The sequence below is a fragment of the Triticum dicoccoides genome, chromosome 3B, assembly GCF_002162155.2.
Source record: "Triticum dicoccoides isolate Atlit2015 ecotype Zavitan chromosome 3B, WEW_v2.0, whole genome shotgun sequence".
In the NCBI taxonomy this organism is placed as follows: Eukaryota; Viridiplantae; Streptophyta; class Magnoliopsida; order Poales; family Poaceae; genus Triticum; species Triticum dicoccoides.
The window spans coordinates 756,899,952-756,909,371 of NC_041385.1; positions in this window are offsets into that span (position 1 = coordinate 756,899,952).

Genomic DNA, 9,420 nt, shown 5'->3' on the forward strand with positions numbered 1-9,420 from the left:
TTGACAGCCACACACTTATCCGGCTTTGCTGATCAAAGCCCCTAAACAGGTCATTCAAGACCCCGGACACGGTTAGGCGAGTCCGGTATAAATAAACAAGGGGCTTACTAGCCGCGTACCCCTTTACAAGGGGCTCCACGCATGCACAAAAAGAGATAATAAATCTCAATTTTATTCATTCTTTGAATCATACTCTGTTTATTTCAAAATACATCTTTCGCACGAACTCTTTTTCAAACTAAGTTCTCCTCTTTTACAGATGAACACCGTGCGACACCCGTCCAGGATACGGTACAACGGAGACACAGGCGCAGACGTGCAATAGGGACCCGTTGCAAGGCTTCTTTTCAGATTAAGACCCTGCGTAAACCTTTTTTACTATCTCTTGTTGATACACATGCCCCGGTTTTTTGCTATAACCGAGGAGGAATCTGGCGTTTTGGCATCGGCCGCGTCAGAAATTTTTGAGTGTACCTGGACACTAGGGGCTTAGGGCATTGTTCTGCCCGTTTTCATAAAGACCGAATACCTTAGGGAGTGTTCGGGTCTCGAGTTAGGCCTTATATGCATCAGCTCCGAATCATGTCTTTGGTCAAATGTTGGGTTTGCCCGACTCCTGTGTTTTGTTGCCTTACATTCCGCTCTATCGGCTAACGCGGCACCAGGAGAACTACTGCGATTGTGCCCCGGTTCGTCCAGGTGAGCACCTCAGTAGAGAAAGCCGAAAACTGACTGTCATGATATAGTGAGAGACTGGTCAACCACTCGATCGACCACCGGAATGTTTAGAATTCCTTCACTTTAACGAAGGACCGTTTCCCGGTCAGGCACATACGCGCCCCGAAATTCGGAGAGCGCAGTGCACCTGGGGGCTATATAGTAGCCCCACCATCGAACTGCTATGGCTAAGTGAAAGTGATAAAGCATTATAGTCCGGTTGCCTAGTTTGCTATGCTATAACCTCCTTCACAGGACCAAGACGTTGGATTAAGTGTGAAAATGTGCTTTTTTTTGCAAACACCCCCGCACTATGTGCGTGGGGGCTGAAGCCGAAGACTGCCATCTTTCAGGTTATATACACATATACGTTAACGGCCGCACAGGAGGTATTTCAACACTTGAACGCCCAAGTATAAAAGGCCTTATATTATATTTGAAACATGGTTTCACAAATCATATATGTCATTTGAACATAACGTTTTTCGAGCACTGCGACTCTATTAAACGAGCGCCCTGCAGGACTTCCTCAAAATAGTGCTCGGCTGGTAATCAGCTTTTGTCCGAGTCGTAGGATGCAACGTCGGTGGCCTCCATCTCCGCCCAGTATGTTTTGACACGGGCAAGAGCCATCCGTGCACCCTCTATGCATGCCGGCCGCTTCATCGCCTTGATATGCGGCACCGCATCAAGGAACTGCTGCACCAAGCCAAAATAACTCTTCGGCTCGGGCCTTTCCGGCCACAAATGAGCCACGACATCCTTCATGGCAAGTCCGGACAACCTAGTCAGCTCAGCCCACTCGGCTAACCGATCGGTTAACGGAAGTGGACGCTCCGGACTATGGAATTGCGACCAAAAAAGCTCTTCCATTCCGTGATCCTTTTGGCCCCGGAAGTGTGCGCCCGCGTCTGTGGCACTCGCTGCCAAATTCAGATAAGCATCCTCCGCACCCCACAACTGGCCCAACTGAGCATGCTGCGGATCCGTGAATTTCCTACGCAGTAGAAAAGGCTTTCCAGCCGCACTGTCCCCGGCCTGACGTAGCTCCTCCTTTATAGCCCTCATCGCGGAGCGGACATCCTTGGCTTCGGCGGTGGCCTTCTTCAGGTCCTCTTGCTCCGCTCGGAGCTCTCTTTCAAGAAACTCATAGCGGTCGGTCGCATCCTTCAGCTTCACGGCCATTTCGGCCATTTCCTCCCTGCTTCGGTAGTGAGCAGCTTGTTCGGCTTTTAGCTCTTAGGCCGCCTTCAAGGCAGCCACATTACTTTTTCTGGCTTGCTCCTTGGCTCGGGCAAGCTCCGCCCGAAGGTACTCCATAGCAGCGGCGCCATATGCATTAAGCATACATGTTGTAAGGCACGAGCGTCAAGATCCCTTACAAGGCGTCCGCGGAGAAGTCACATGCCTTGTGACTCGTCAAGTCGCTTATTGACCAGCGCGATGTCCGCATCCGCAACGTCAAGTTGTCGCTTCAGTTCGGCAAATCCATCAGTCCGGCTGGCCACCGAACGCTTCGCCACCTATATAGGAAAGGCGACATCTTACAACTGAGATTATGATCCTTGGCACGCTGTCACCTTTGACAACGTACCGAGTCTCAGGGGCTACTATTTATACAGGGCGCATTCTATGCGCAAAACTGTCAAAAGGTATATCATTTTTCGCGTACCTCAAACCCCGTCAGTAAACTTCTGACGGGCTCATGCAACCCGCTCTCAGCGGATGAAATCCTTTCAATCACCATACTCATCAACGTACAGTGATCTTCTGAGATGGACGCCCGCCCGAGCAGATCCTTCAGCTCCTCCGACCGTACACCAGTTGGTGCCGAACTCTCCGGCCCCGCCGGACTCAGGGAGACCCTCCGCGATGATACCTCAGGATCGTCCGTCCCGCCTGACGGTGCGGCAGATGGAGGCGTTTCGCTCTCCATCATCTCCGGACGAAGATCCCCCGAAGATGAGCTCTGCTGAGAAGGGCTGAGGTCCGAACTACAAGGTAAAACTTCGGCTATCTTCAGAAATGAAAACATGGATGTCCCTTATTACAAAACTCCCCTTTCTACTTACGGCTCGCTGGAGGGCTGATTCCCTTGGGGAAACAATGCGGCCGGGGCTTCTCCTGGCGCAGGGCCCTCTGCTGAAGATTTCTTCCCCCGCTTTGAGGCCTTGGCCTCCGGATCTTCAAAAGCGGTCCTCTTATCTCCCTGGAAGGAGGGATACTCGGTCCCCCCTTTCTTAAGAGCCTCCCTAGCGGAGGCGGTAGTTTTCCTATTTTCCCCCTCGCCTTCTTCCGAAGGCGCAACCTCCAGCATCTTGATTAACACCGGATCCGGCGTGATCTCAGGGAGGGGGGCCGGACACCGTATCAGTTTTGCTTTTGCTATCCACTCCTGTTCAAGGGATAGCTGGTTAAGGGGCAAGTTTATGATAAATGTATGGACAGCATGTCCGGGCACAGGACTACTTACTTGAGTATCCGGGCGATTGTAGCTCAGGCCTGCGTCCTTGGTTAGGTCCGGACACATCACTTGTGATCCGAAGAACAGTTTATACATCTCCACGGGCGTCGCACCCATGAAGTGTTGGAGATCTCGCGGTCCCTCCGGATTGAATTCCCACAGGCGGAGGGGTGGTGTTTGCAGGGCAGAAGGCGCCGAATCAGCATGACCTGCGCCACCACAACCAGATTGATCTCCCTCTCTTGGAGGTCTCGAATACGGCCCTGCAATAATGGCACGTCCTTGGACGACCCCCAGTCAAGCCCTTTGTTGATCCATGACGCCAGCCGTTGTGGAGGGCCCGAGCGAAAGGTAGGCGGCGCCACCCATCTGGTGCCCCTGGGAGCGGAGATGTAGAACCACTCCTGTTGCCACAAACCGAGCTCCTTTTGAAAAAAGCCCTCGTGCCACGGAGCGTCAGCTCTCTTGCTTATAACTGCCCCTCCGCACTCTGCCTGCCGCTCGTCGATCATCTTCGGCTCCACTTCAAAGGTCTTGAGCCACAATCTGATGTGAGGAGTGATGTGGAGGAAGGCTTCGCATACGACAATGAACGATGAGATGTGGAGGATGGACTCCGGATCCAAGTCATGGAATTCCAGCCCATAATAAAACATGAGCCCCCTCACGAAGGGATCCATCGGGAAGCCTAAACCCCGACGGAAGTGAGACACGAACACCACGCTCTCACCAGGCTTAGGAGTGGGAATAACTTGCCCTTGTACGGGCAGCCTATGCAAAATTTCGCCAGTTAGGTACCTGGCGTCTCTTAGCTTTAGCACATCTTATTCCGTGACGGAAGAGGACATCCACCGGCCCTGTAGGTCGGAGCCGGACATTGTCAAAGGTCCGAAGCGCCTGAATCTGGAACCTTGGGTGTTGGAACTCGGGGCGAGGGGCGGATTCGATTGAAGATTGAAGAAAAGGAACAAGCCTTGGTCTCATTATAAAGAGGTTGAATACCAAGAGCCATCCCGTAACCGTTTGGGACTCGCCTTCGATGGAGGGGGCGAGCCAGCATGCGCGGTTGGGTTACCCACGCCCGTATTGATGAGAATCCCGGAATAAGGGGACACGATCTCTGCTTTGACAAGACATGCCAAGGAAACCGCTTCGCTAAACGTGCTGAGGTGGAATAATAAAAATGATTCGAGTAAAGGCTTGGCCGTGGTGTGACGTCATGCCACGAAATACATCAGCAGATTGAACTTGGGTGAATATCATTCTCTCTACGGTGGAATGTGGAATTTATTTTGCAGAGCCGGACACTATCCTGGTGTTCAAAATCTTCTACGGATTATTTGGAGAATGAACCCGCCTTGCAATGCCGAAGACAATATGCGTGCCGGACTCGTCGTCATTGAAGCCTGGTTCAGGGGCTACCAAGGGAGTCCTGGACTAGGGGGTGTCCGAATAGCCAAACTATCATCATCGGCCGGACTCCAAGACTATGAAGATACAAGATTGAAGACTTCGTCCCGTGTCCGGATGGGACTTTCCTTGGCGTGGAAGGCAAGCTTGGCAATACGGATATGTAGATCTCCTACCATTGTAACCGACTCTGTGTAACCCTAGCCCCCCTCCGGTGTCTATATAAACCGGAGGGTTTTAGTCCGTAGGACGAACAACAATCATACCATAGGCTAGCTTCTAGGGTTTAGCCTCCTTGATCTCGTGGTAGATCTACTCTTGTACTACCCATATCATCAATATTAATCAAGCAGGACGTAGGGTTTTACCTCCATCGAGAGGGCCCGAACCTGGGTAAAACATCGTGTCCCTTGTCTCCTGTTACCATCCGCCTAGACGCACAGTTCGGGACCCCCTACCCGAGATCCGCCGGTTTTGACACCGACAGTCCCCCTCCCCCTATATGACACATTTTATAGGGAGCTCCTAATTGGCGCTTTAAGGGTTGTCGAGCGAAACTAACGCTCGCACGCGGTGCACTAGCAGGCCGGCCCATCGACACGCAGGAAAAGGAACATGAAGGGAAAATTCTGTTATGAGGAGGATTTGAACTCCTGTGACGCCCGGATAATTAAGCTACAATAAACCTCTGTTAATGAGGCCACGTCACCACGGCCACTGTTGTTAACCTCACGATGATTCGAAACCATTTCAAAATTCAAATTCAAATTAATGTCAACAATAAAAGTTTTCGAAAGTTAAAACAAAAATGTTCGGGAGGTGCCATAATTTGTATATGTAAATATGGTGCAATAAACACATTTTTATAAAATGCCTAGAAATTTTATAGAGGATGAAAACAACAAAACAATTAAATAAAAAGAAAAGCAGAACCTAACTAAACAAAAAAACAAAAGCTTGCCCCCTCCCCCCCCCACTAGGCCTCGGCCCAGCTGGCCATCGGGCCAACCAGGCTGGCCCACCCGCGCCTACTAACCCCCACCCGGGCAAACCGTATCCCACCGACACCCCCACTCCCCCACTCGCTCGCCTCTCCCTCTCCTCCCCCCTCCCCTCTCGATCCCATCTGGATCGGGGAGGGGCCCGACCCCGTCAACCGTCGTCGCCCCGCTTTTACCTCGCCGGCGCGCCCGCACCCGAGGAACCGCCGCCTCCCAGCCGGACAGGCCGTCCTCGACCTCCTCCTCGCCGACCCCCCTCTCCCTCGGGCCCCTCTGCCCGATCTGGATCGGGAAGGGGCCGCCCCGACGTCGCCGGCGCCCTCGACAACGCCGCCAGTCACCGTCCCTGGAACCACCTCGACGCCGCGCCTCGTCGCCCGATGCCGTACGAAGCTACTCCACCTCGCCAACATCGCCGGACCGCCGTCGTCCCCGTCCTCCTCCTCGAGCTCACTGCCACTCCCCTACACCGTCCGTGAGCACTTCCCTCTTTTCCCGTCCCCGTCGCTCGTTCCGGCCGCCGATGTTGCCGCACATGCGCTGACCGGCCCCTGCCCGTTGCCCGCTTCCAGCCGCTATCGCCCACGGCGCCCCGTGCGCGCCCTCCCGACGCCTCGGCCTCCTGCCGCTGGCCATCCCGCAGCCACCATGGGCGCGCCTCCTCAGGACGCACCTATAGCTCCAGTCGCATCGCAAACCTTCGGCAGAACCAAGTGCGCGGACGTCGCCAGCAAGCTCGGCCTCACCGCCATTAACGAGCTGACGTGGCGCGTGACTAACCCCTATTTCAGCACTAACTCGAACACCTAGACTGGCACTGAAATGTGAACCCTCCCTAATTAACCTAAGCGTAAATAATCTATCTAACTAATCTAACAACCCAGTGTCAATGACACGCGGGCCCCCACCACTAAATAAAATGGCTAGGTTAAATTGTTAAGTTAATAGCCACTTACACGTCAGGCCCACTAGCTAAAGATTAAATAAAACCTGTTCTTAAACTCTCTCACTGACCAGTGGGGCCGCTGTTCTGCTGACTCAACCCCGGCCCACCAGTCAGCCTCTGCTGATTGGGCAGTTGACAAAGTCAACTGGGCCCCATGCCAGCCTCTGTTGCATATGGCTGGGCACACTTCCTATGTACCCATAGCATTTAAATATTATTTTTAATTTCGAATTAAATTAAATCCAGAAATTAGAAAATCATTTAAAAACTTTGAAAATTAATATTAAATAATTCGTAACTCAGATGAAAATACTTTGTACATGAAAGTTGCTCAGAACGACGAGATGAATCCGAATATGCAGTCCGTTCGTCCGCCATGTGTCCCTAGCATAGTGAAACCGCGACTTTCCCCCTCCGGTTCATCTATCCGAAAACGTGAAACACCAGGGATTCTTTCCCGGATGTTTCCCCCTTTCGCCGGTATCACCTACTACCGCGTTGGGGCACACCTAGCACCACGTATTGCCATGTTACGCTTTGTGATGCTTTGATTGCTTTGTTATTTATTGTGTTCCCCCTCCGTTACTTCTTTTCGGTAGACCCCGAGGCTGCCGGCGACCCCAGTTCGACTACGGAGTTGACGACCCCTCCTTGCCAGAGCAACCAGGCAAGCCCCCCCCTTTGATCACCAGATATTGCCTATTCTTCTCTCTACTGCTTGCATTAGAGTAGTGTAGCATGTTACTGTTCGGTTACTCCTATTCTGTTGCATAGCCTGTCATTGTTGCTACAGTCATTGATACCTTACCTGCAATCCTAATACTTAGTATAGGATGCTAGTTTATCATCTGTGGCCCTACATTCTTGTCGGTCTGCCTTGCTATACTATCGGGCCGTGATCACTTGGGAGGTGATCACGAGTATATACTATACATATATACATACTATACAGATGGTGACTAAAGTCGGGTTGGCTCGTTGAGGTCCCGCGAGTGATTCATGGATTGGGGGCTGAAAGGACCTTTGTCCCGACGGCCCTCTGTGTGGATCTTTGTGGCGGAGCGACAGGGCAGTTTGAGACCACCTAGGCGAGAGGTGGGCCTGGCCCTGGGTGGCGTTCGCGGTTGCTTCATAATAACACACTTAACGAGATCTTGGTATTTGATCTGAGTCTGGCCACTGGCCTATACGCACTAACCAACTACGCGGGAAAGATATGGGCACTCGACGTCGTGGTATCAGCCGAAGCCTTCGTGACGTTAGCGACTGAGCGGCACGCGCCGGATTGGAACGTAAGCCTGCTCTTGTATTAAGGGGACTAGTTCTGCTTCCGGCCGCGTTCGCAACGTGCAGGTGTGCAAAGGGCGATGGGCCCAGACCCCTGCGCCATAGGAGTTAGACCGACGTGTTGACCTCTCTGTTGTGCCTAGGTGGGGCTGCGACGTGTTGATCTTCCGAGTCCGGGCATGACCCAGGAAAGTGTGTCCGGCCAAATGGGATCGAGCGTGTTGGGTTATGTGGTGCACCCCTGCAGGGAAGTTGATCTATTCGAATAGCCATGTACCTCGGTAAAAGGACGACCCGGAGTTGTACCTTGACCTTATGATAACTAGAACCGGATACTTAATAAAACACACCCTTCCAAGTGCCAGATACAACCCGGTGATCACTCTCTAACAGGGCGACGAGGAGAGGATTGCCGGGTAGGATTATGCTATGCATTGCTACATGGAGGACTTCAATCTACTCTCTTCTACATGCTGCAAGACGGAGGCTGCCAGAAGCGTAGTCTTCGATAGGACTAGCTATCCCCCTCTTATTCTGGCATTCTGCAGTTCAGTCCACCGATATTGCCTTTTTACACATAATATACCCATGCATATGTAGTGTAGCTCCTTGCTTGCGAGTACTTTGGATGAGTACTCACGGTTGCTTTTCTCCCTCTTTTCCCCCTTTCCCTTCTACCTGGTTGTCGCAACCAGATGCCGGAGCCCAGGAGCCAGACGCCACCGTCGACGACAACTCTTACTACACTGGAGGTGCCTACTACTACGTGCAGGCCGCTGACGACGACCAGGAGTAGTTTAGGAGGATCCCAGGCAGGAGGCCTGCGCCTCTTTCGATCTGTATCCCAGTTTGTGCTAGCCTTCTTAAGACAAACTTGCTTAACTTGTGTTTGTACTCAGATATTGTTGCTTCCGCTGATTCGTTTATGTTCGAGCACTTGTATTCGAGCCCTCGAGGCCCCTGGCTTATAATATGATGCTTGTATGACTTATTTTACTTTTAGAGTTGTGTTGTGATATCTTCCCGTGAGTCCCTGATCTTGATCGTACACATTTGCATGCATTATTAGTGTACGATTGAATTGGGGGCGTCACAAGTTGGTATCAGAGTTGACTGCCTGTAGGAATCCCCCTTCCACACTCCTTGGACGAAGTCAAGTCTAGACATTGCAAAAGCTTTTACTAACATGGTTGTGTGTCTTACGGGCCCACGTCGCCATTGGGTGGTAGTAGGATCTTTTATTCCTCGACCTATATTCTGGGACTCTGACATCTCTTCTATCTGGGTTAAATGATTTTACTAACTCTAACTCTAGGTTCTCGATAATACTTTCTCCCGGAGAGCCCCTTATTACAGATGATCGTCTGCTGCACCAGAAGAATCCAAAGATACTCTTCGATGTTCTCTTGAGACTTTGTAGCATCGCTTTTGCAAGTCCCTTCCATCAATAAACCCCTATGGATAACCACGTACACTTGCCATTCATACAATGCTTCCCAGTTGATCTTGTTATTACAAGATACCGCGAAATTCTCTCTGTTGTTCCGAGAATCCTTTGAGCTTACTGCCTTGCTATTCTTTGCCACCTGAATGCC